The 27,834-nt window shown below is 44.4% G+C and overlaps 1 protein-coding gene across 2 annotated transcripts in view; it reads left to right on the top strand.

Annotated features, from left to right (window-relative positions):
• LOC126458105 (acyl-CoA Delta-9 desaturase-like) overlaps nt 1-27,834 on the top strand; it is a 660,845-nt gene that overhangs the window by 341,416 nt on the left and 291,595 nt on the right. Inside the window, exon 1 of one of the 2 annotated variants that reach the window (XM_050094931.1) lies at nt 11,977-12,130. The exons of the other annotated variant lie outside the window; for it this stretch is intronic. The gene's annotated coding sequence lies outside the window, so the exon portion shown is untranslated. Of the gene's footprint in view, nt 1-11,976; nt 12,131-27,834 lie in introns of those variants that run through there. 2 annotated transcript variants of the gene reach the window in all.

The raw sequence follows: 27,834 nt of genomic DNA, 5'->3' as shown, positions 1-27,834 counted from the left end.
GTTTGAATTTATTGAACGAAATCATTTTCCTGTGTAGGCTGTTCTTCTGTTTTGAAATGAACACTTGATTTCAGCCCGCATCTCGTGGTCGTGCGGTAGCGTTCTCGCTTCCCACGCCCGGGTTCCCGGGTTCGATTCCCGGCGGGGTCAGGGATTTTCTCTGCCTCGTGATGGCTGGGTGTTGTGTGATGTCCTTAGGTTAGTTAGGTTTAAGTAGTTCTAAGTTCTAGGGGACTGATGACCTAAGATGTTAAGTCCCATAGTGCTCAGAGCCATTTTTTTTAACTTGATTTCATTATTTAGCAATTACCTTGTTCAGTCACCTTGTACGTTTTCATGTGGAGCTTATGTGCTGCATACATAACAATGTTAATTGTGATCTTGCTTGATAATAGCCTTTGTGTCGATGTTGGTAAGGACAGAATCGGGAACATGCGGTCTTGCTTTATCGTGTTGAAAGACAGTGCCACGGAAACCTCAGAGACAGGGCATAGCCATCGGCCACAATATGTCATAAATATAACGCCTCCATTCCAGTTTATCGGACATGCGAAGCAGGCGAGATTGTGCTGCGTACTTACCGGCACCCGACGCCATCACGCAGGTGCAGGGCGCGTGTGACGATAACGAATGCAATGTGGCAATAATCGTTCTCCTCGGATGCTCTGCACGCGGGTACGTCTGTCGTAATGCTGTACAGTGAACTGGGATTCATCTGAAAAGACAACTTCGAGACACACGCGTGTGTACTGCTGCCGATAAGTTATCCTTTGGAGTGGGCTGCTGCATGTGCGCAAATGTACACTTTTAATGTAAATGCTAACAGAATACTTTTCATTCCTGGCAATTTTTAAATAAGTGGTGTTTTTTTTCTTTTTAACAGTAAAAAATTAATAACAAATTAGAAATAATCTTTCATCTATATACTACAACTAAAGTCGTTTGCCTGTTTTCGTCAAAAATAGTTCCCCATTAGTGGATGTAGGCAGTGGAGTCAGTTACTTCACAAATACGGTCGTCAGATTTGATTGGTGTTGATTGTCAAAAATGGTTCAAATGGCTCTGAGCACTATGCGACTTAACTTCTGAGGTCATCAGTCACCTAGAACTTAGAACTAATTAAACCTAACTAACGTAAGGACATCACACACATCCATGCCCGAGGCAGCTGATTGTCATTATTGAGGTGTGTGGGGGGGGGGGGGGGGGGGGAGACAGAACATAAGTCAAAGACACAGCATCAGCATGTAAATCTGTTTCATAATGGCGTATCAAGTGAAAGATCTTTTCGAGAAGCATGCCACCCCCTCTCCCATTCAAAAATACTTCGAGATATCCAGAGTGCAGAAAGACAGGTACAAATGAGTATGCGTGTTAAATATATAACATCATGAGCAAATGCTTATGGCTTTGGTCCTTGCATGAGACTGAGTATCCACGCACCAACTTCGACATTCAATGCACGTAAAATTTGCGGTGTTGTGATATGTTGTACATTCTATGATAGAAAAAAAACGTGGCATCACGAAGAGAATTATCCGAAACGGACGGAAATCAGTAGGTGTTATGTACACGTACATGCAAACAAATGGTTACAATTTCAGAAAAATTCTCAAAATGAGCAAGTCAATAACACGTTGATCCATCTTTCCACCTTTGACTCTTATGTAAGCAGTTATTCGACTTGGCACTGACTGATAAAGTTGTTGGATGTTCTCCTGACGAAAATCGTGCCTAATTCTGGCAGACTGGTTCGTTAGATTGTCAAAATCTGAGCTGGTTACAGCGCCCTCGCTATAATGCTCCAAACTTTCTCAATTTGGGAGAGATCCAGCGACCTTGCAGGGTCTAGTCTCACATTAACTTGCTGAAACGTAAGCCCAGGATGGCTTGCCATAAAGGGCAACATAACGGGGTTATAGAATATGACGTAACGGTGCCTCGGATGACAACCAAAGGAGTCCTGCTACGGAAGTGAATCGCACCCTGGACCATTACCCCTGGCTGTCGAGCCGTATGGTGGGCGAAAGTCAAACTCGTATGCCTCAGCTGTCCTGGGGTCTACTGCAGACACGTCTTCGCTGGTCATTGCGGCTCAAATCGAAGCGGGGTTCATCACTGAGGGCAATCAAAATCCTGCCCACAGACGTGTCTGGAGACGCAAGAAGCAGAGGTGGAATACCAACCTGACTGTCGATTAAAATATGGTCCGTCAACCTGTAGAGAAAGTCTCGAGCGCCATTTCATTTCATAGTAGGAAACTCTTGGTTGTCATCCGCGCCTCGCTTGCAGTACGGTGGTACGTCGACGATTTTTCATGTCATCTTCTTGTTGCCCTTCATGGCAACCCATCCTGGGCTCACCTTTCAGCAAGTTTCTAACACACGCCGAATTTCTACTGCTTGTTCTCTTGCTTTCTAAACCCTATCTTGGCCAGAAAGGTTGGCGTATCTCTCCCCAACTGAGTATGTTCGGATCATTATGGGCACGGACCTCCAACCAGTGCGGGGTTTCGACGATCTAACGCACCATCTGGAAAGAATTTGTCACGATATCACTCAGAAGGAGAACCAACATCTCTGTCAATCAGTGCCAAGCCGAATAAATACTTGCATAAGGGGCAGAGGTGGACCAACACCTTATTGACTTGCTCGATTTCTGAGGCTCTTTCTCTTGAATGAATTATCCAATTTTTCTGAAATTGTAATCATTTTTTTGTCTCCTACATGTACGTCACATTTGCCGATTTCCGTCCCATTAGGATAATTTCTTCACAGAGTGTCGTTTATTTTGACGTAAAAGAGTATATGCGAAGTATATTTAGTGCTTTTGGGAGAGGAACACATGTTTTCTTTTTCAGCATCAAATGTTTGACAAATTTTTTGATACGGCCCACTCTTTAAAAAAAATGGTTCAAATGGTTTTGAGCACTATGGGACTTAACATCTAAGGTCATCAGTCCCCTAGACTTAGAACTACTTAAACCTAACCAACCTAAGGACATCACACACATCCGCGCCCGAGGCAGGATTCGAACCTGCGACCGTAGCATCAGCCCGGTTCCGGACTGAAGCGCCTAGAACCGCTCGGTCACAACGGCCGGCCGGCCCACTCTTATCAAGTTCGTCATTCTAAGGCCTGTCTAAATGGCTGCGCGTACTTTTCCTAATGTTATACGTTTCTGTGGGAGAGGAGACAGGAGCTGTAATGTCGATTTCATAGTTAAATTCGTCGTCGTCTAGTGGATGTGATCTACTGTGCTCTTTACGATCTCCAAAATGTCTTCGTCTATCACCATTAACGCTGTACCAATGATCATCGACGGAAAAAATTCATCGAGCGACGCCGTGGCAGTTTTTTAATAACGCCGAAAAACTCCCAATTTGTCTGTCATTTCGTATAAAAAATAGTTTTACGGTACCATTATTTACAAAGAGTAATACGATGCGATTTTCAAACAAAATTCACGGCTTTAAACATACAATTCATCTACCGTCTGCGACACACACATTGCAGAAATCTAAAACTGAGTAAAATGTTTTGATAATGCCAGTAGTCAAAGACAAGCGTTACAGTAGCAACAGTAACTAAACATCGTTTACTTTGTTCTGTCTAACGAAAAGAAATAAACCAGTAAATCAAGGTCACGTCGAGTCCAGAGAGCGGACATATTTCTTCGTTCTAGAACCGAATAATTTCGTTTTAAACGATTTTAGTTTGGAGTTAAAAAAGAGAATATGTACATACTGATATACTCTTTGTTCAGGAACGTGGTTCTAGGCGCTTCATTCCGGAACCGCGCTGCTGCTACGGTCGCAGTTTGGAATCCTGCCTCGGGCATGGATGTGTGTGATGTCCTTAGGTTAGTTAGGTTTAAGTAGTTCTTAGTTCTAGGGGACTGATGACCTCAGATGTTAAGTCCCATAGTCCTCGGAGCCATTTGAACCACTTGTTCAGGAACGTGGTATTACTTCATGTTACACCAATTGCCATGTTAAATGTTTTGATGTTAAATATTTTTCACTGCATTTTAGTTTTATAGTGAAGAAAGACAAATGTTTATCGTTATAAACGGCTCAGCAGCTCGCAGTTCAGGAAAAACGGTAAACAGTGAGTCACTAAAAATTTTAATTAGACGGCAAACTTATATTAATTTTGTATTTTTTTAAAGTTTGATTGCATACCATTAGGCTCCAAATAATCACACAGGGCTACATTTGATGCTTACCCGCCTTTGTAGCCGATGTCGCTAAAGCACGCTTGTGCAGTGGCGCTCGAATCGGAGGGGTGCCCCTACGCCCTCGGTCACGGCGAGAGTTCCTGCTCCTTTTCTTCATGCTTGCCAAATCCTACTTTGGCCACCAAGGTCGCCGGATCTTTCCCCAGTTGAGAACGCCTGGAGGGTTACGGGCAGGGCCCTCCTAGCAGCTCGGTATTTTGGCGATCTAACGCACTAATTGGACGGAATGTGGCATGACGTACCTCAGGAGGCCATCCAGCAACTCTGTCGATCAGTGCAAAGCCGAATAACTGCTTGCATTAGAGCCATAGATGGGCCAACGCGTTATTGACTTGCTCAATTTACGAATGTCTTTCTCTTGAGTAAATCATCTAATTCTTCCGAAATTCGGATAATTCGTTCGCGGTGCGTCTATTTCGTCCTTAGATCAAAAAGTTTCCATTATACTTAAATCGACACCCTAGCTGCAAACAAGCGTTGATATACATAATTGGAAACATGTTGAAAATGTGTGCTCCGACCGGGACTCGAACCCAGGATCTTCTGCTTACATGGCAGACGCTCTGTCTATCCGGGCCACCGAGGGCATAGAAGATAGTGCATCTGTAGGGACTTATCCTTTGCACGCTCCCCGTGAGACCCACATTTCCAACATTTCCACACCACTACATTCGTAGTGCTCCTAATAGATGTTTGCCCATCACACTCAATACTCGTGGCAGGTCAATCTACCAAGTCCCGTACGAGTTGGGGCATAGCGTGTGCGTTCACAAAAGGTCAGTGGCCGGGAAGCCATATTTTAACTATATATGAAGGTAGTATCTGTTCCCGAAAGAACAAATACCATTGAATGACCGTGCAGCTTCTCTAGAATGAAATGATAATTAAATCGACATCCTAGCTGCAAACAAGCGTTGATATACATCATTGGGGACATGCAAGGAATAAGTTCCTGCAGGCGCACTGTCTTCTATGCCCTTGGGGGCTCAGATGAATCTGCCATATAAACAGGAGATCCCGGGTTCGAGTTCCGGTCGGGGCACACATTTTCAACATCTCCCCAATGATGTATATCAACGCTTGTTTGCAGCTAGGGTGTCGATTTAATTTTCATTTCATTCTAGAGAAGCTGCACGGTCATCCAATGGTATCTGTTCTTTCGGGAACAGGTACTACCTTCATATATAGACAATCCACAAACGGTATGCGAATCAGAGCAAATTCGTCGTGTGCACTACGGCAGTCATCACACCAACACACCTGAAGACTGTGTCATGCTGCATGAAGAAGTCCTTAACTGCCAGTTGCACATGCTCGTCCGACAGACAGCAACCGTCGACCCATCAAGGTCTTTCTTAAGGGACTAAAAGCGTAATAATCGTATGGGGAGAGATCAGAACTATGTAGCATGTACTCGAGTGTCTCCCATTTTGGTTGGCGTAACTTCTGCGTTACGACATTTGCGACATGGTGACGTGAAGCAGCGGCATCCCTTATCGCACAGTGGTGATTTGCGACAGACATGCTGCCCCATACGCGTACTTCACTCTCCTATGTATCTCTACTGGTCTTTGTCCTTCAGCAGGCAAGAAAAGAATAACAGCACGTTCGTCCTGTGTGGACGCATTCCGTAGTAACGTTGCCATAATTCGTGTTTCCGCATTTACCGCTCGCACTTCGGAAAGACACGAACGCCGCATTAATCTCTTGCCTACGGGCTTACAGACACGCATCGGAGTCGCGATACGTAGTAGTTACGCTGCAGCAACGCCCCCAATGGAAATGTTTTTCATCACCCCTTATGCTGTTGGCCACAGTACGTACCTACAAACATAAAACTTAGAAGGGGATAGAGTAATTGCGTTATAATAAAATATGAGGAGATCTAAAATATTTCGGTTCTCCTCAGCTTCGCGTTAAAACTTTTTCGTTCTGTGTGTAAAATTGTATGCACAGGGTAATTTGATATTCACCCTCACACCTCCGTAAAATGTTGACGTTTAACAAGGAGAAAAGATTATCTAAAAACAGAAATGCTTGATAGACGCGGCGAAATTGACGCAGCTTCCGTGGGGCCGTTTCCTGGATCAAGTCCGCACTGCTGAGATAACGTTCCCTATCAATGACGGACTGTCGTAACACCCAACTTCCGACGAGCGTTCTGCCGGCCCTGGACCCTTATCTCTTCCCGGATTAGTCACGCACAGGTGTGCATACAGTCGCATTATCTCGTTATTTACAGGTACGTAACGCCTTTTGCGATGTTCTGGGAACACATCAAGCAGCTGCGTCTCTTTAGCTAGAAAGGAAACGGATCTCAAGATCCCATTTGGACAAGTTCGCAGAGACAGCCTGTAAATCCAATGTGTCTGTATTGAGCAATAGTCTCTCTTCCTGCCCGTAGAACTTATTGCCACACTACCGTTCGTTTCAGTTGCCTCTGTACCATAGGCAGCAAAAATACGTGCTAGTTGTCATAACACTAGGGAAAAGGAACAAGAGATTCTCAAAGTTGTCACCGTAGCAGTTAACCACAGTCACGTTTTGCTTCTCCTTTATATATAGTGTTCGCGAATGATTTTGATGTGTATTGTGGGGCTCGAAGTTGCCACCAATAAGAGTTGCTGAATTTGTCACCTCACCTCTGCGTCATTTTGTTGACAAAGACGCAGCATTTCTACTGCGCCTCACGATCGTAAAGCCAATATTTGGCGTTCTGCTGTTTCAGACGTCAAGTAAGTTCTGTAAAGGTAAATACAGAGCATACAGCAAAATCCAGGAAGGTTTAACAAAATACGAGAAGAAGAAAGTATAGTAGGAACTATTCCAAGTCTAAAAGAATGAAGGACTGGTTAACAATGACGTCTGCCAAGAACGTGGAAAAATGTAGTAAGTCTCCACCTACAGCTATAAAATGTGGCATCATATTACGTCATAGAGACACGAATGTTGTAATAAAAAATTTTGCGCTGCATGTGCATGTCGCTAAGAAAAGCACGGAACACAGATCAAGATAGGTGATTAAACGATTACTCACTGGTCATTCACGCGCCATCAATCTCCCTCGAAGATCACCCTCTAGTCGATACGAGGTCAAGACGACAACAAAACACTTAGTAGACAGCTGACGTAACGCTACGCAGCAGCTTACAGTAGTCGCTAAGATGCAACGATAGTGCTATCGCAAAAACTACTGGCTGAGAGACGTACGTAGCCTGCGTAGTTGTGACAAACTGTATTTTCCAAAAACACGTCATTTTCTCTGTACAAGATAACTGGTTCCTTAGATTTACTTTTCTACTACTTCGCGGAACATGCGCGGCGATGAGTCTGTTACTCCGGCCATGAAGCATGAGGTTGTTTTGATTGATAAATTCATTCACAAGTTGTGGTCGGTCAATTCCATTCTGAAGGAGAGTCATCATAGATGTCTAACGAATCAAGTTACACTCGTACACTAACAGACAGAAAGAGCCACAGCCGCCGCAGGGTACGCCTTTGAGTTATATAAACAATAAACTGTGACTCGTGCTGATCTATGCATACTGATAATTACGACAACCGCCGGCCGAAGTGGCCGCGCGGTTCTGGGCGCTGCAGTTTGGAACCGCGAGACCGCTACGGTCGCAGGTTCGAATCCTGCCTCGGGCATGGATGTGTGTGATGTCCTTTGGTTAGTTAGGTTTAACTAGTTCTAAGTTCTAGGGGACTAATGACCTCAGAAATTGAGTTCCATAGTGCTCAGAGCCATTTGAACCAATTACGACAACCACTTTCAGATTACTTTACATACATACACTTCGCAACAGAATTGAAGAATCACCTTTTTAGAGGCCGCGCGGTCTTGGGCGTCTTGTCACGGCCCGCGGGGCTCTCCCCGTCGGAGGTTCGAGTCCTCCCTCGGGCATGGGTGTGTGTGTCGTCCATAGCGTAAATTAGTTTAAGTTAGATTAAGCAGTGCGTAAGCCTAGGGACCGATGACCTCAGCAGTTTGGTCCCATAAGACCTTACCACAAATTTCCAATTTTTTTTCACTTTTTTAGAAACCCAGTACTTGCCTCCCGGTGTGACCCATATGTTAGAAATTTGTCTCAAAAGTGGCTACAACCTTTCCCTGTAACGGTACGAGAGCATGGCGTCATGTGACGTCGCTCTTGGAGTAGGCGACACTTCAAAACGAAAAAAAGGCCCCAACTCAAGCATTCATGTGACTCGTAACATGGGTTAATGATGTCACACTGGCACCAGGTTTCACCACAGTCCTGCCCAGCATCACCGTGGACGTATCACATGATGGAAAGGTCGTCACATCGATGGAGGCCAGGACCACGACACTGAGCGATGAAATCACTCTGGGCTTCCGAGGGAAACATCTCAGACACACCGCCGCTCGGAAAGGGCTTAAGGGGTGGCACAAAGGTTGTCAATGAAACTACCCCTTTCCTTCGGGAGTTGATTCCGTCACATTTTGCGGTCGAACACGACAGTTCGCAGTGCGATGAGCAAGGGGGATATGTTCTTGACAACCTTTGACACTGAAATAATAATTAAATCAAGACCCTATACTGCTGACAGGCGTTGATATACATCAACGGGGACAGTTGAAAATGTGTGTCCCGACCAGGACTCGAACCCGGGATCTCTTGCAACCATAGCAGACGCTCTATCCATCTGAGCCACTGAGGGAACAGAGGATAGTGCAACTGCATGGACTTATGCCTTGCGCGCTCCCTGTGACACCCACATTCCCAACATAATGTCCACACACTACATTCGTAGTGCCCCTGCCCATTACACTCATTACTCGCGGCAGATAATCCTACCGAGTCCTGTAAGAGTTCGGGCAATACGTGTGCATCCGCACAGAAGAAGGAGGTCAATGGCCGGTTAGCCTTAACTACACTCCTGGAAATTGAAATAAGAACACCGTGAATTCATTGTCCCAGGAAGGGGAAACTTTATTGACACATTCCTGGGGTCAGATACATCACATGATCACACTGACAGAACCACAGGCACATAGACACAGGCAACAGAGCATGCACAATGTCGGCACTAGTACAGTGTATATCCACCTTTCGCAGCAATGCAGGCTGCTATTCTCCCATGGAGACGATCGTATAGATGCTGGATGTAGTCCTGTGGAACGGCTTGCCATGCCATTTCCACCTGGCGCCTCAGTTGGACCAGCGTTCGTGCTGGACGTGCAGACCGCGTGAGACGACGCTTCATCCAGTCCCAAACATGTTCAATGCGGGACAGATCCAGAGATCTTGCTGGCCAGGGTAGTTGACTTACACCTTCTAGAGCACGTTGGGTGGCACGGGATACATGCGGACGTGCATTGTCCTGTTGGAACAGCAAGTTCCCTTGCCGGTCTAGGAATGGTAGAACGATGGGTTCGATGACGGTTTGGATGTACCGTGCACTATTCAGTGTCCCCTCGACGATCACCAGTGGTGTACGGCCAGTGTAGGAGATCGCTCCCCACACCATGATGCCGGGTGTTGGCCCTGTGTGCCTCGGTCGTATGCAGTCCTGATTGTGGCGCTCACCTGCACGGCGCCAAACACGCATACGACCATCATTGGCACCAAGGCAGAAGCGACTCTCATCGCTGAAGACGACACGTCTCCATTCGTCCCTCCATTCACGCCTGTCGCGACACCACTGGAGGCGGGCTGCACGATGTTGGGGCGTGAGCGGAAGACAGCCTAACGGTGTGCGGGACCGTAGCCCAGTTTCATGGAGACGGTTGCGAATGGTCCTCGCCGATACCCCAGGAGCAACAGTGTCCTTAATTTGCTGGGAAGTGGCGGTGCGGTCCCCTACGGCACTGCGTAGGATCCTACGGTCTTGGCGTGCATCCGTGCGTCGCTGCGGTCCGGTCCCAGGTCGACGGGCACGTGCACCTTCCGCCGACCACTGGCGACAACATCGATGTACTGTGGAGACCTCACGCCCCACGTGTTGAGCAATTCGGCGGTACGTCCACCCGGCCTCCCGCATGCCCACTATACGCCCTCGCTCAAAGTCCGTCAACTGCACATACGGTTCACGTCCACGCTGTCGCGGCATGCTACCAGTGTTAAAGACTGCGATGGAGCTCCGTATGCCACGCAAACTGGCTGACACTGACGGCGGCGGTGCACAAATGCTGCGCAGCTAGCGCCATTCGACGGCCAACACCGCGGTTCCTGGTGTGTCCGCTGTGCCGTGCGTGTGATCATTGCTTGTACAGCCCTCTCGCAGTGTCCGGAGCAAGTATGGTGGGTCTGACACACCGGTGTCAATGTGTTCTTTTTTCCATTTCCAGGAGTGTATATATGAAGATGGTATCTGTTCTTTCGGACATGTCCGAAAGAACAGATACCATCTTCATATATACCTTTGACGCTGGCGATACTCATTCTACATTTATACTCCGCAAGCCACCCAACGGTGTGTGGCGGAGGGCACTTTACGTGCCACTGTCATTGCCTCCCTTTCCTGTTCCAGTCGCGTATGTTTCGCGGGAAGAACGACTGCCGGAAAGTCTCCGTGCGCGCTCGAATCTCTCTAATTTTACATTCGTGACCTCCTCGACAGGTATAAGTAGGGGGAAGCAATATATTCGATACCTCGTCCAGAAACGCACCCTCTCGAAATCTGGACAGCAAGCTACACCACGATGCAGAGCGCCTCTCTTGCAGAGACTGCCACTTGAGTTTGCTAAACATCTATCACGCTTACCAAATAGCTCTGTGACGAAACGCGCCGCTCTTCTTTGGATCTTTTCTAGCTCTTCCGTCAACCCGACCTGGTACGGATCCCACACTGATGATCAATACTGAAGTATAGGTCGAACGAGTGTTTTGTAAGCCACCTGCTTTGTTGATGGACTACATTTTCGAAGAACTCTCGCAATGACTCTCAACCTGGCACCCGCCTTACCAACAATTAATTTTATATGATCATTCCACTTCAAATCGTTCCGCTCGCACACTCCCAGATATTTTACAGAAGTAACTGCTACCAGTGTTTGTTCCGCTATCATATAATCATACAATAGAGGATGCTTCTTTCTATGTATTCGCTTACATTACACTTGTTTACGTTAAGGGTCAGTTGCCACTCCCTGCACCAAGTGCCTATCCGTTGCAGATCTTCCTGCATTTCGCTGCAGTTTTCTAATGCTGCAACTTCTCTGTGTACTACAGCATCATCCGCGAAAAGCCGCATGGAACTTCCGACAATGTCTACTAGGTCTCGTACGTTTAAGTGCATTATTCGGCTTCATCTCCACTAAACGGGAGGAGAGTGCGACCTCAAATTTTGCTCTCGTTTGTAGGTTGGAACCACTACGGACCGTTCTAAGCCATTCGACGAGGGCTGAATGTGGTCCGAAGCAGTAAATGGGAGTTACGCTTTATCAACCCTCCTGTTTTCTACCTCCCTGTGGCGTGATCACGCCGTAGTACAACATTAACATGTGCGTCCCTCTGAGACTGTCGCCACCCGCACCCCTTTGTTGAGCAATCCGAGGGTGTCGGTGAGCCGCGCCCACGTGCCCTGTGGCACGTGACCGAGCACGCAGGGCGGCGACTGCTCACGTGCGCGGGCAGGCCCGCTGTCTCACTTCCCGCCGTCGCCGTATCTGCAGATGCGATAATCGCGGCCACTCCTTGCGAACCGCATGACCGCCGTTATATACAGAGGCCCCCCTTATCTGGCGCACAGTTTGTTTTCACCGTGCTCGCCAGCGGGACTCGTTTACAAAAACTCCGCCAGCCGCAGTTTTGAATCTCTCCCGACTCAGAAGCCGCGGGTATTAAGAGTATTCATCGAGCCCATAGATACGCCACGCTTGTCTCTGCTACTGGACTTCCCTTTCACCTGCCTTCTCCACAGGTAAGCCTCAATCTCTGTGCTTTGAAACACGATGTCGACGATTACGAATCGCTGTTGAGTCTGCTGCTAAGGTTGCCGCCTGTCGGAATTTTTTCGTGACAGACACTAACATCGATCGTGCCGATCAGGTGCGTACTAGCTGGAAGCTCCTATGGCGCTTCGTCTGCGTGACAGTATTTGCAGCGATATTGTCGAGAGTTAAGCCTTGACTGGTGTCACCTGCAGTAGCGCACTCTCAGCAGAGTTCGCAACTGATTTTTTTTTCATGGCTATTTTTATTTAGTACTAGCAGCTCATATAATTTCATTGGGTCATCTTATTTGTTTGCAATCGGTTCTATGTAAAAGTAAATTTTTCCCTAACTAGAGTAGATATGGCTAAGAACGATACTGCGGTGCCTGTGTTGTTCAGAAGTACGATAACGCATATCCGAAGGCACTTTGCATCGGACTTCTGAGAAAAACATCGTATTTATTCGCCGACACCGGGCAAGCGGCTTTCAATTAAATTGTCTCCCCTGTACTGGTACACACGTAATCGATTGACGAGTGCACGTTGTAGACATATGGTTAACGACAAATGAAGTTTGCGTCCGCCCCTGAAGCGTGCTCGAATGACCCAATTCCAAGTCGATCGATCTACAATTAGATCTACATTTATACTCCGCAAGCCACCCAACAGTGTGTGGCGGAGGGCACTTTACGTGCCACTGTCATTACCTCCCTTTCCTGTTCCAGTCGCTTATGGTTCGCGGAAAGAACGACTACCGGAAAGCCTCCGTGCGCGCTCGAATCTCTCTAATTTTACATTCGTGACCTCCTCGGTAGGTGTAAGTAGGGGGAAGCAATATATTCGATACCTCATCCAGAAACGCACCCACCCGAAACCTGGACAGCAAGCTACACCGCGATGCAGAGCGCCTCTCTTGCAGAGTCTGCCACTTGAGTTTGCTAAACGTCTCCGTAACGCTACCACGCTTACCAAATAACCATGTGACGAAACGCGCCGCTTTTCTTTGGATCTTTTCTATCACCTCTGTCAACCCGACCTGGTACGGACCGAGACTCGGATCGAGAATGTGGGATCGAGAGTCGGTCCGGCACAAATTTTCGTTGTCGTCATTCCATTATACAGCTGATGGGTCTTCCCAACATCGAACACAGTTCATTTATGGCTAAAGATTGTAGTCGCTGTGAGATATTTGTGAATGAGTTGTTGGCCGTGTAGCAGCAGCTACAAGATAAGATCCTTGCACTGCATCTCCCAATTAGTTTGATTCTGCTCTCATGTACATTTGATAAATTCTCCGAACTCTGGTATAGTATTGTGGAGGAGGTCGCATTAGCGTCCTCTACACGACTTTCTTTGCAGATGTACCGCACTTTTCCAGAACCCTTCCAACAATACTAAGTCTTCTATTCATACTCCATAGTTGTGATTTGACCTACTCCTCTGCCGGCCGCTGTGACCGAGAGGTTCTGGGTGCTTCAGTTCGGAACCACACTGCTGCTACGGTCGCAGGTACGAATCCTGCCTCCGGCATGGATGTGTGTGATGTCCTTAGGTTAGTTATGTTTAAGCAGTTCTAAGTCTACGGGGTTGATGACCTCAGATGTTAAACCGCATAGTGCTTAGAGCCATTTGAACCTACACCTCCGATTTCATAACGCTTTTTATTATCATCTCTAAATATTTATGCAATGTGACGTGCTCTGGGAGTCTAACACTTATCTTCGTAATCTGATACAGTCGTGTTGTCTGTTTTTGCTATCGGAATTATCTTCAGCATATACGCATTTACAGTGAGATACCAGTCACGTACCAAGTGGAAATTACACCCGGGTCTTATTGCATTTAGTTGCGGTCGTCAACGGATGATATTTTCCTATAGACAAAAGTATCATCTCCGAAAAATTTAATAGTACTGCTGACCAAATCTGAAAAAAAAAATGGTTCAAATGGCTCTGAGCACTATGAGACTTAACTTTTGAGGTCATCAGTCCCCTAGAACTCAGAACTACTTAAACCTAACTAACCTAAGGACATCACACACATCCATGCCCGAGGCAGGATTCGAACCTGCAACCGTAGCGGTTGCGCGATTCCAGACTGTAGTGCCTAGAACCGCTCGGCCACTCCGGGCGGCCCAAATGTGAAAAATGTATACGTGTATTGAGAATTTTACTGGTACTATTACATTTCCTTGGGGCACAGCCCATGTTTCCCTGATTTCTGCTGAACGTACAGGGCTTGGACAAAAATATGCTAACACCGCGATAAATGCGTACTTGAACACAAATTCAGTGCTAGCCAAGCCTGCAGGCTGCACTGTTGTATCTGACCACAAGCGGCACCTTTACAATGTCCTCAGGACGTTTACAAGTGTCAGTCGTGGCCATTTTATTGCAGCTAACTGAGTCTAACGTGAGCAAATGGTTGGTGGTCGTATGCTAGCTGGTTCCGTAACCATGCTAAGCGAAGTGTTTGGTGTTTCGAGAGCCATCTTATCGGAGACTTCCTGCTAAGTCACAACGTGGATGAAAGTATGTGTTGAGTCATCGTGACAGGCGGTCTTCGAACAAGATTTGACAAAAAATAGGACGACGACAGCAGCAAAAGTCACTGCAGAACTGAACGTCGCACTGGAGAATCCTATCAGCGCCAAAACGACGCGAAAGGAGCTCCATAACCAGGGACATGCGTGGCGAGCTGTAATTCCAAAACCACTCGTCAGTGAAGCAAAAGCCCGTAACAGGAAAACATGGCACAGAAGTCGTAAATCTTGGATTACGGAGCAATGGATGAAACTTACTTGTTCGGATAGTTCTTGTTTCACACTGTTTACAACTTCTGGCTGGGTTTACGTATGGCGCACGCCTGTACACTGGTTGCTGCCAACACTGAAACGTGGTCGGGTTCGATAATAACTTGGACAGCCACATCGTGGCTCCTTACTTAGCTTGCATTTATCGCGAATTTCTTGCCCAACGTAAAGTCCCGAGCGACTGGAAAAAAGCGCAGGTGACGCCTGTATATAATAAGGGTAGAAGGACGGATCCTCAAAATTGCAGACCAATATCCTTAACATCGGTTTGTTGCAGGATTCTCGAACATATTATCAGTTCGAATATAATGAATTTCCTTGAGACAGAGAAGTTGCTGTCCATGCATCAGCACGGCTTTAGAAAGCATCGCTCCTGCGAAACGCAGCTCGCCCTTTTTTCACATGATATCTTGCGAACTATGGATGAAGGGTACCAGATGGATGCCATATTCCATGACTTCCGGAAAGCGTTTGACTCGATGCCCCACTGCAGACTCCTGACTAAAGTACGAGCATATGGGATTTGTTCCCAAATATGTGGGTGGCTCGAAGACTTCTTAAGTAATAGAACCCAGTACGTTGTCCTCGATGGTGAGTGTTCATCTGAGGTGAGGGTATCATCTGGAGTGCCCCAGGGAAGTGTGGTAGGTCCGCTGTTGTTTTCTGTCTACATAAATGATCTTTTGGATAGGGTGGATAGCAATGTACGGCTGTTTGCTGATGATGCTGTGGTTTACGGGAAGGTGTCGTCGTTTGGTGACTGTAGGAGGACACAACATGACTTGGACAGGATTTGTGATTGGTGTAAAGAATGGCAGCTAACTCTAAATATAGATAAATATAAATTAATGCAGATGAATAGGAAAAAGAATCCTTAATGTTTGAATGCTCCATTAGTAGTGTAGCGCTTGACACAGTCACGTCGATTAAATATTTGGGCGTAACATTGCAGAGCGATATGAAGTGGGACAAGCATGTAATGGCAGTTGTGGGGAAGGCGGGTAGTCGTCTTCGGTTCATTGGTAGAATTTTGGGAAGATGTGATTCATATGTAAAGGAGACCGCTTATGAAACACTAATACGACCTATTCTTGAGTCCTGCTCGAGCGTTTGGGATCGGATTGAGGGAGGACATAGAAGCAATTCAGAGGCTGGCTGCTAGATTTGTTACTGGTAGGTTTGATCATCACGCGAGTGTTACGGAAATGCTTCAGGAACTCGGGTGGGAGTCTCTAGAGGAAAGGGGGCGTTCTTTTCGTGAATCGCTACTTACGAAATTTAGAGAACTAGCATTTGAGGGTGACTGCAGTACAATTTTACTGCCGCCAACTTACATTTCGCGGAAAGACCACAAAGATAAGATAAGAGAGATTAGGACTCGTACAGAGGCATATAGGCAGTCGTTTTTCCCTCGTTCTGTTTGGGAGTGGAACAGGGAGAGGAGATGTTAGTTGTGGTACGAGGCACCCTCCGCCATGCGGAGTATGTATGTAGATGTAGATGTAGATGTGGTATTGCATGGGCCCCATGTCTACTCTGAAAGGTCGCACTATTGCCAAAGGTTGTGTGACAGTTTTGGCTGGTTACGTGTATCCCATAGTAGAATGTTTGTTTCTCAGTGGTGATGCTGTGATCTTCGAAGACACAGATCCTGTTCGCACAGCTCGCATGGTGCAGGATTGGTTTTGTGAGCACAACAACGAATTGTCGCATGTGTTCTGTCCACCATAGTCACCAGCTCTCAGTATTATTGAGCCTATGTAGTGTACTTTGCAGAGAAGGATGCGGGATCGCTTTTCACCTCCATCGTCGCTACCTGAAGTCGCCACTATTTTGCAGGAAGAGTGGTAGAAGATTCTGTTTAAAACAATAAATGGACTGTATTTATTCATTCCGAGATGACTGGAAGCTATTTTGAATGCCAACTGTTTTCCTACACCTTATTAGGCACGGTAATGTGTCGTGTTGTTGGTGTTTCCACCTTTTTGTTCACTTCCGTAAGCGGTTCAGTGTAACATACTGAGTTCCTTTAGTCAAAAATCACTGTATCACTCTTTGTTCATTAATTTACGAGGTGCTTAAGTGTCGAACACCTTTCGGAAATCTAGGGAAACGGAAACCACCTATTTACGTACACTAAACCGGGGTTATTTTGGCCCAATTTTTGCAGAGAGCAAATTCCAAATACAATTTTGTAGTATTCTCAAAGACTTGTACCATCAATTAAGTAAGTTATTAAAAGAGAGACATTCCATATGTTTCTGTGGTACCATAAAACAGTGTGGACGAATGCTACGCGTACTCGGGGCTAATGTGATCCACCCAGTCATTTCTTCACGAAAAGGTGGTAGTATGCTGGCGGGACAAAGAAAACCCAATGAATATCTCTAGACTAGACATTCATGAGCATGAGTAACAAATAAAACACTAAATTTTGACCGTAAGGACAGGGAATATTGAACTTTATTCAGAAAGTGATGCCGCGCGGAATTACCCGAACGGTCTTGTGCGCTGCAGTCATGGACTGTGCGGCTGGTCCCGGCGGATGTTCGAGTCCTCCCTCGGGGATGGGTGTGTGTGTTTGTCGTTAGGATAATTTAGGTTAGGTAGTGTGTAAGCTTAGGGACTGATGACCTTAGCAGTTAAGTCCCATAAGATTTCACACACATTTGAACATATTTTTTGAGAAAGTGATACAGTAAATATACAAATGTTTCATATTTCATCAACTGAATAATAAATTTTCAAGTTATATGTTGAACTAAGGTAACCATTCGCAGAGGGAATGTATCTATGTTAACGATACTGTAAGTATTGCCATGAGCCTTATTACACAAATTACTGAAACTCTAGTACTTGAAAATACCCACATTTTGTTAATCATATTGGACTAATAAGTCTTGTCAAATCCTCACAAGTAGAAAATAGTTTATCTTTTCGCTCGGCCATTTGCAGCAAGACTTCGCCTTTTCCATACAATTCACTTCAGCACCTCATCGCTCACCTCAGCCCCAATTGCGGAATATTCTTCTTTGTCGTAAAAAGACTGTAGCTATTGCCCAACTACTAATTTATCTTTCAACATTTTGTGGTGCTGGACATCATCTTGCACATCAGAGAAAGTTTCAAATTCACAATCAGATTCTAGTATTACTTCATCTTTAGTTTGGGGTTCTTTGACCCGGACTAAAGCAACCTCATATTTTGCAACAATGTGCCCATTTGACAAGCGTGAAATATATTACCTAAATTGAATTTCAGACAAATGAGTTTCTCACCTTATTACCTACTAGTGACAAAATGCAGAATTATTATTACCATATTTTAGCTTAGCAGATGTGAAACCTCCAGGCAGAAGTTAGTGATCACTATAGACAGTGTCACGCCCTTTCAGTCCATGGGTCGCTGCAGAGAGGCTTTGAATTTAACCCGGAAAATTGGCGCAAAGTCTGGTGATCACGAATTTTAAAGCACCACTTCATCTCCCTTTTCCGGCCAAACACTGGCGGTGAAAATTTCTTCCATCATACGTATTCGAAACGGTTACCTTCGGGTCGAGAACCACTGAAGGCGAACCCTAGCTGCCTCGGCTAGGGAAGCAGATTTATATGCTATCTGGTCCCTGTTTATCGTGTCCTCCAATCTGCTGTAGGCTGTTCTATAGATTAAATGGTGGGGCTACCTAGTGGTGGCGCATAGCTGCCTCCTACTAACTACCCAAATGACTAACCTACGGGTTTCAAAGTAAAGCGTGATGAACACATCCATAGATTCCACGCTTTGGCTGGATGATTGTGTCAAGACGTTAGTTCTTCCTCAGGAAAAAAGGATATGAGATGTGAACTGGACTTACGTCAGTCACAAATTTGATGGCGAATAGATCAAAACATTGTCTGCCATTGTGAGTCTTGCCCAGCAATACATCCCTCTTCTGTTCGATCAGCGTACTATCGTCTGTTTAGTTAAGAAAACATAGAAGAGAAGGAAGAAGGTGCTGGTTAGAAGTAGGTCCAGTATTAGGAGCATAACTGGCCTTTTCATGGGAATAACATAGCGGAAGGGAAAGGAAGCCAACATGTACTCGGATTGTATCGTAAAAGGACAGCACTGTTTTCCGTGTAGAAGATGCCACCCTAAGAATAGCAATGAGTGTAGGTTGCAGCCCAGTGTATGACACGAAACCATTCCCGTTTCCTTCTGGAGATTGTCGACAGTGGTGAAACTTGCTGTCTTCTCCCGTGCGGTCTCAGCACAGTTGTCAGTGTCCAGTTTTGTTCTCAGAGACGAAATGAAAGTATCCTCAGGCTCAAGCTGAAAATCTTGTAATTCGGTCATTATCGCAATTGCAGATTCCTCAGATACATCTGTATGCTGGAATCTTGTAGTGACGCTATAGATACATCGTGCACACACTGTATAACACAAGCAGCAGGTTCGGTTGCGGAGTAGGTGTAGACTGTACAAGGGATTATTTAGATTAAGAAACACTCTGACGTGAGAAGTTCCTAGGCCTTAACTCCAGTATCTGAAATCCAAAATTTCAGCTTCTACAAATTAGTAATCACATGTAAATTTTATGACGCACTGAATCGGTAGAAATTTCTAACCATCTTCGTTCGATTCCCCAGAAAGATGACTCTATTACTGCAATCAAAAATACAAAATCTGGCGAGATAGAAGTATATTAAGACTGTCAGTTTATTTGGTATAAAAGACGCGATGGAAGTGCACACAGATTCAAAATCAGCCACAAAATTCAGCTACAACAGTCGCACAATGGCGCAAAGATAGCTGAAGCTCGTATTTCCGTATTTGGTATAATCGATATATACCACAACGCCAAGGATTTTACATCTTTGATGTAACTGGCACTGTAATAATATTAAGGTTGTCCATAGAGGGGACAGCTATCACACATCGTAATTGACTGTTTTTATCCAAAATATAAATAAGTTGTAGACACAACTATATCTGTTAATCAGATATTTAAATGAATCAATTTTATGTTATTAGTGTATTTCCTACTTTTATACTTTGACGATGGCGTCATATTATGAATGCTGATTGGCAGTTATGAAGTAGTGTGACAGGAAGTAGGCGGAGCCTCTGCATATTTAAGCTCGTGCTCAGCACTCATAACCATCAGTTGACTGCACAGCAGCAAGGAGAGCTCCACCTACCAACCCAAGGGAGCCAATGGGTATAACTAACTTTATTTTATTTTGTTAAAAATTTTGACATCATTAGGCTTTTTCATTCATTTAAAGATTGGTATCTAGTATTTCTTAAAATTTATTCACAGGTCTGATGATGGTTTTATAGAAAAAACCAAAACCGGTTACTCATTAAAACAGACATAACGTGACCAGGACTGAACTTTAATCTAAATATAAGTTTATTCCTTAGTAGTTTATTTTTCTCTTTTAAAATTAAGTCCTTCGTTCTTAGGGCTATCTTACATGCTTCAGGTTTATTTATTTTCGATATTTTGCTTGTTGCTATAACATCAGCAGTTATGTGTTTAACGTTGGTATTATTTAGTGGGGGAGTTAAGTTATATTTTAAGCCTTTGTCAAGTAGTGACATTTCGGATTTTGTGAACTGAATATCTGTAAGATTCATTGTCCTTGGATAAAATTGATGTATATGGTTGACCTTTTCTGAAAGCTTATTTTGTTGTTTAGTTATGAGTAAATCAATTTTTCTCTGATGTCTTTGGGTAATCGCTTTCCGTAAAAAGTCTATTTTCTCATCAATGCTGCTTAGTAAAATAGAAAAAATCAAAGGTGAGAGTTCATTACTTAGCAATAAATGCAGACTCTTTCGACACACGACAGGTAGATATCATTTTTAATAAAGTACAACAATCACAAAGTACTCCACTAATAAGTAATCCAAAATATATGAAGATGACATATATGGGAAACATATCAGATAGAATCACTAACTTATTCAAAAAATCTGGAATAACAATAGCATTTACAACTGACAATACTTTACAACAAAAATTAAGACATACCGTAAATAAAGATAATGGAAAATCTACCAGATCAGGAGTGTACAAGATCCAATGTGGAGACTGTGAGAAAATATATATCGGCCAAACAGGTCGAAATTTTGCAGTAAGGTACAAAGAACATACGTCAGGTACCTCACGAACAAAGTCTGTTTTTGGTCATCATATAACATTCAATAATCATGCTGAGGGGACAGTACAACAGAATTTACAAGTTCTTCATTATGTAAATAAAGGCTTACTTATGAATATCCTAGAAGAAATCGAGATATATGCTCATTTGAAAACCAAATCGTCAATGCTGCTCAATGAACAATTAGATTTTCGCGAAAAATATTATTACGACCTTTTTGACGAAATTTTATAATAAAAGCATCTACTCTTTTGTTTTTTAAAAATATAAGATTAGTTATACCCATGGCAAAAGCAATGTATGTAAAATATGCTGCATCAGCAGTCTCATCAGTTATTCAGATATACATAATGTGGAACGTACTATTGGCTGCTGACTTAATGCTATAAAGAACATTGCCATAAAAACTACAGTTAAAACAAGACGATTCTGCAGCATCCAACAAAGATGCAATTGTGATGTAGGCGACTTGGTATAATCGATATATACCACAACGCCAAAGATTTTACATCTTTGATGTAACTGGCACTGTAATAATATTAAGGTTGTCCATAGAGGGCACAGCTATCACACATCGTAATTCACTGTTTTTATCCAAAATATAAATAAGTTGTAGACACAACTATTATCTGTTAATCAGATATTTAAATGAATCAATTTTATGTTATTAGTGTATTTCCTACTTTTATACTTTGACGATGGCGTCATATTATGAACGCTGATTGGGAGTTATGAAGTAGTGTGACAGGAAGTAGGCGGAGCCTCTGCATATTTAAGCTCGTGCTCAGCACTCATAACCATCTGTTGACTGCACAGCAGCAAGGAGACCTCCACCTACCAACCCAAGGGAGCCAATGGGTATAACTAATTTTATTTTATTTTGTTAAAAATTTTGACATCATTAGACTTTTTCATTCATTTAAAGATTGGTATCTAGTATTTCTTAAAATTTATTCACAGGTCTGATGATGGTTTTATAGAAAAAACCGAAACCGGTTACTCATTAAAACAGACATAACGTGATCCAGACGGAACTTTAATCTAAATATAACAATTAATTGATCACTGTATTCCAAAAATGTTTACCAAAATTGTGCAAGAAATAAACTGTATCTCTCACAAACAGTAAGTATTGCAGAATCAGTGGATTATCAAGGATCCATAACACAGGCATTTTGGTGCTACACTGTGACTGTTACTTGTTAATATAGTGAAGGAAATTATTATGAAATGCAGTAAGATGTGAAACTTTCAGTAGACCAGAATACAGAGAGGAGTATAAAGTTCAACTCACCAGAGTTAGGTGAGACCAAATGTGACGCGAATGCCGTCGCAGCTCATCGTCCTCCATAGTAAGGTGGTTCGGTGCCGTTTTAATCCCCGCACACCAGGTGCTCCAATTATTTTGTTGACAGGTTTAGCAACAAATTATTATAAATAATATTTATTCATGTCCTTATCGATTTTCGACTGTGTAACTCATCACAACATGTTAATCATTTTTCATCATAGAACTGTACTTACGTAATGGTAATATTCAACGTCAAAGCTGAGGCAAGAAATATACCATATTTTTTCTTAAAATACACATTAATCCACTTTATGATGCAAGAGATGCATAACAATTTAAAGGATCCAGTGAAGTTTGTAACTTGTAGCATAACGTAGTAAACTTACCGAATTCTTGAGGGTACTTTTGTTCCGCCGTTACAACTAAAAGAAAATGCGTGTTTTTTCTCACCAGACGTGTTTCGCTTTATTAAAGTATTGCATCGTCAGTGGTGATAATTTCTGTTGGATTTTTTGCCTACATCAGGAAATGGCGTCTGTTAGTACGTCTTTGATTTCCTTCTTAATTACGCACTGATATTTGTGCTCTAATTTTTCGCTGATTTGCAGAATTATGCCTTTTTTACGTTTTACACAGCACACTTTTATTTATACAAATGAACAGTAAACAGTGCTGTTCGAAAAAAGCGTGTGCTTTGTGAAACGTAAAAAATGCTTAGTTCTGCAAAGCAGCGAAAAAAATAGAAAGTACAGAACTAAACAGTAAACAGTGGTATTCGAAAAAGTATACTGTGAAAGACGTAAAAAATGCATAGTTCTGCAAAACAGAGAAAAATGAGACCACAAGTATCAGCGTCTAATGAAGAAAGAAATCAAAGACGTGCCAACGGAAGACCATACCAGTAAACATTTGGGGGTAGTTCCAATCTTTCTTCTTCTCGTTGGAAGTGAGATTAGCCGTTACACGGTCGAGGGTTGTCTATTAGAATGCTTACTCATTTCTGGATTTGCTGTTGTCTTCGTTAGTACGTTTACACGTGTCTGCGCGCTGAGCTGTCATACTAATGTGAGACGGAAGGCTCTGTGACTGCAGCTGCAATATTGAGCCTGCCCCGTCGTGCTACCGACGGATTAGCGCGAAATCCCTATTATCTACATCCTGCTGTAAGCCACCTTATCTTATCGTCACCATTCATGCTCGATATGCGCGACTGAGACAGTCATCAGGCAAATGGTGTATGGCTTCACAAAATGAATTTTACATTATCATCTATTAAATAAAATACAAGCTCATAGAATATCGCACTAGCTATGTAATCGGACTGAAGACTTTCTAGTTCATAGAATTCAGTTCATCGTGATTAAGAGAAAAATACGTCCGATAGGAAAGTACACTACTGGCCATTAAAACTGCTACACCAAGAAGAAGTGCAGTTGATAAACGGGTATTCGTTGGACAAATATATTATGCTAGAACTGACATGTGATTAAAATTTCACGCGATTTGGGTGCATAGATCCTGTGACATCAGTAACCAGGACAACCAACTCTGGCCGTAATAACGGCCTTGATACGCCTGGGCATTGAGTCAAACAGAGCTTGGATGGCGCGTACAGGTACAGCTGCCCACGCAGCTTCAACACGATACCACAGTTCATCAAGACTAGTGACCGGCGTATTGTGACGAGCCAGTTGCTCGGCCACCATTGACCAGACGTTTTCAATTGGTGAGTTATCTGGAGAATGTGCTGGCCAGGGCAGCAATCGAACATTTTCTGTATCCAGAAAGTCCCAGGAACTGAACATGCGGTCGTGCATTATCTTGCTGAAATGTAGAGTTTCGCAGGGATCGAATGAAGAGTAGAGGCAAGGGTCGTAACACATCTGAAATATAACATCCACTGTTCAAAGTGCCGTCAATGCGAACAAGAGGTGACCGAGACGTGTAACCAATGGCAACCCATACCATCACGCCGAGTGATACGCCATTATGGCGATGACGAATACACGCTTCCAATGTGCGTTCACCGCGATGTCGCCGAACACAGATATGACCATCATGATGCTGTAAACAGAACTTGGATTCATCCGAAAAAATGACGTGGCTACACGATCCGTTACAGCCATGCAGATAAGATGCCTGTCATCTCGACTGCTAGTGATACGAGGCCGTTGGGATCCAGCACGGCATTCCGTATTACCCCCCTGAACCCACCGATTCCATATTCTGCTAACAGTCATTGGATCTCGATCAACGCGAGCAGCAATGTTGCGATACGATAAACAGCAATCGCAGTAGGCTACAATCTGACCTCTATCAAAGTCGGAAACGTGATGGGACGCATTTCTCCTCCTTACACGAGGCATCACAACAACGTTTCACCAGGCAACGCCGGTCAACTGCTGTTTGTGTATGAGAAATCGGTTGGAAACTTTCCTCATGTCAGCATGTTGTAGGTGTCGCCTAGTGTGAATGCTCTGGAAAGCTAATCATTTGCATATCACAGCGTCTTCTTCCTGTCGGTTAAATTTCGCGTCTGTAGCACGTCATATTCGTGGTGTAGCAATTTTAATGGGCAGTAGTTAAGTTCTGGCACATCCTCAGGACGGTTACCTATGCAGGGTGTCTCAAACTTTTTGGGTCAAATTGGAACAGGTGAAAGTGGGTCCGCAGCCAATTTCATTGAGATAGGGAGCCAATGGTCGGAAATGCATATTTATCGTGTTATGGACAAACACAGCGAACACCACCACATAACAACAACGTAGCTCATAGTAATTGTTGAAAGTGTTGACTGCCACTCTCAATGTATGCGTGGCAACGGCGCATGAAATTCTGCCACACTCTCTCAAAGATCCGTGGTGTCTGTTGAACCGAGAGACAGGCAGCTTGGACTCTAGCAAATAGGCCTTCATCCGTTTCTACGGGGGTTTCATAAAACAACGTCTTGACGTAACCCCAAGGAAAAGGTCCAGAGGTGTGACATCCGCACATCGTTCTGGACATGGGACAGGACCCCATCTCGCAATCCAACGATGAGGTTACCTGTTGTTCAGGTGCTCTCGGGCATTAACATCGAAGTAGGCTGATGCACCATCGTACTGAAATCACGTACTTTCGTGGACAACAAGACCTGCAGTCTCCAAGAACGATGGTAGGAACACCAGTTAAGGTCGACCAGTCAAAAGGGGAGGCAGCAAATAAGGTCCTATGAGATGATCTTTGACAATGCCCGCCGTTACTTTGACAGAGAATGGTTGGTGGTGGCCGTCGATATGGGTGGCGGGGGTCTGTCCACACTGCAGACATGGCTGTTGCGGCTGTTCTAAACACCATCGGTGAACGAAACCCCATCGATGAACAATACAAACTGTACCAAGTACGGCACTACAGCACTGCGGTGGATAATCGGCTGACAGAAGTGAACGCGGGACTCAAAATTCTTTGGTCCCTATGCTTACACATGACAGAGATGTAATACTTGTAGCACCACTTCTCTCCAGACTGTATCGTTCGAAGTACGCATTTCACGGGCAAGTTGACGGGTGCTTATTGCTGGGTGGTCGGCCACACGATCCAACACCATCTCCTCAAAGTCTTTTGTTCGGACAGCGACCCCTTTTCTCGTCAGTTGGTATCGGCGCAGTTAAACTTCTTCCAGTTAGGGTAAGCGTTGTCTCTACATTTGTTCTGCTTGGATTCTGCCGCACCGTACATTAAATGCATGTCTGCCAGCCCTCGTGATGAATAACGTTCCGTCTTTGATTAGGCGTCAAGCACTGTACGCAATAACACACCTCACCATAGACACATCACAAGCTGTCTGATACAATGGCAATTAACATCGGGAACAGTAGCGCGCGTGCGGCACAGGTCAATGCGCATGTGCTACGCATGCTGTCGTCACACGACGCACGTGTCATGACCTGTGTACACTATGCGTGTTTGGTGGTCAGGGGTGTAAGCTATCAGCCGCTGCCTGTTCTAGTGTACAACACACACCAGATCTTTGCGCGATTGCGGCAGAACGGCATGCTCCGGTGCAATACATGCACTGAGACTGCCGATGGTCGCGTTGAACAATTACTATGAACTATGCTGTTGTGTGCGGCGTTCCCTGTGTGTCTCCATAACACAATAAACATGTACTTCCGCCCTGTCTCAATCAAATCGATTGCGTGCCTACTATCACCTGTTTCAGTTTGACCCAAAATGTTTGCGATATTCTTTACACGAATGATATGAATGGTCTCGTGGATATCGTCGTGAGCTCCTGGAAGCTTGTCTCGCTTTTGCTGTAGTAGGCCTAGATAGGCGAAAACTAACGTTAATAGAAATACAGAGTGACAATTATTGAAGTAGATGGATTGAAATCGTCATAGCTTCTGAATGGTTTGCGTTAGGACGTTCAAACTGCACGGCTAGCCGCGGTGCATGATGGATATAAGAATGATTTATTAGATATGGTTTAAAGGCGAAGCCCCCTTTCATTTTGATGTGTTTGTCAATAATAAAAACTGGCGCCTTTGGGGGACTGAGAATCCGCATTTCGCGATCGAAAAACCTCTTCGTCCTCAACGGGTGACTGTGTAGTGTGCAACGTCCAGTCGCGGAATAATCGGTGCGATATTCCTTGTTGGCAACGTGACTACTGAACGGTAAGTGAAGGCTTTGTAGGCTGATTTCATCCCCATTATCTAAAGTGACCCCGATTTCGACAAGGTGTGGTTCATGCGAGATGCAGCTCGACACCATCGAAGCAGGAGGGCGTTTGATGTCCTGAGGAGCACTTTCGGGAACTCATTCTGGCTCTTGCGTACCCAGAGGGCCTCGATTGGCCGCCATATCATCCAGATTTGAACACATGCGACTCCATTTGGTGGGGCTATATTAAAGACGAAGTGTACAGCAATAACCCCAATACCATTTCTGAGTCGAAAACAGCCATTCAGGAAGCCATTGACAGCTTCAATGTTCCGACACTTCAGCAGATCATGCAAAATTTCGCTACTCGTCTGCTCCACATCATCACCAGGCATATCGAACATGTCATAACCTAGATCCGAATACCTGTAAGGACGTTTACATGTCGGATAAAGTGTTTGCATGCCGTAGTTTATAACTAACTTACGTTTTCTTTTCACACAGTTCAATAATTGTCACCCCGTATACAGTAATAGAAGGAAAAACGTCCCAGTAAACATTGGTCGGCGAACTAGATGTTTTCGAGATAACTGTGAGTGTATGGTTACGAACTGCAACTTCATTCTGCAATATTGTCCCATTATTACAGGTCTATTTGAAACGTAAACTTTTAGATTAACTCCCCATCTAAATGGTCTCAAATTTTCACCATGGCCCAAGATTGAAGAATATATTAGATGCATGCACCGACACTTTTTGTTGCTGATGTAAGACTTCACGTGCACCAATGTGGTAC

This window comes from Schistocerca serialis, chromosome 2 (assembly GCF_023864345.2).
Source record: "Schistocerca serialis cubense isolate TAMUIC-IGC-003099 chromosome 2, iqSchSeri2.2, whole genome shotgun sequence".
Taxonomy (NCBI): domain Eukaryota; kingdom Metazoa; phylum Arthropoda; class Insecta; order Orthoptera; family Acrididae; genus Schistocerca; species Schistocerca serialis.
This window is presented reverse-complemented; position numbering and strand designations above follow the sequence as displayed.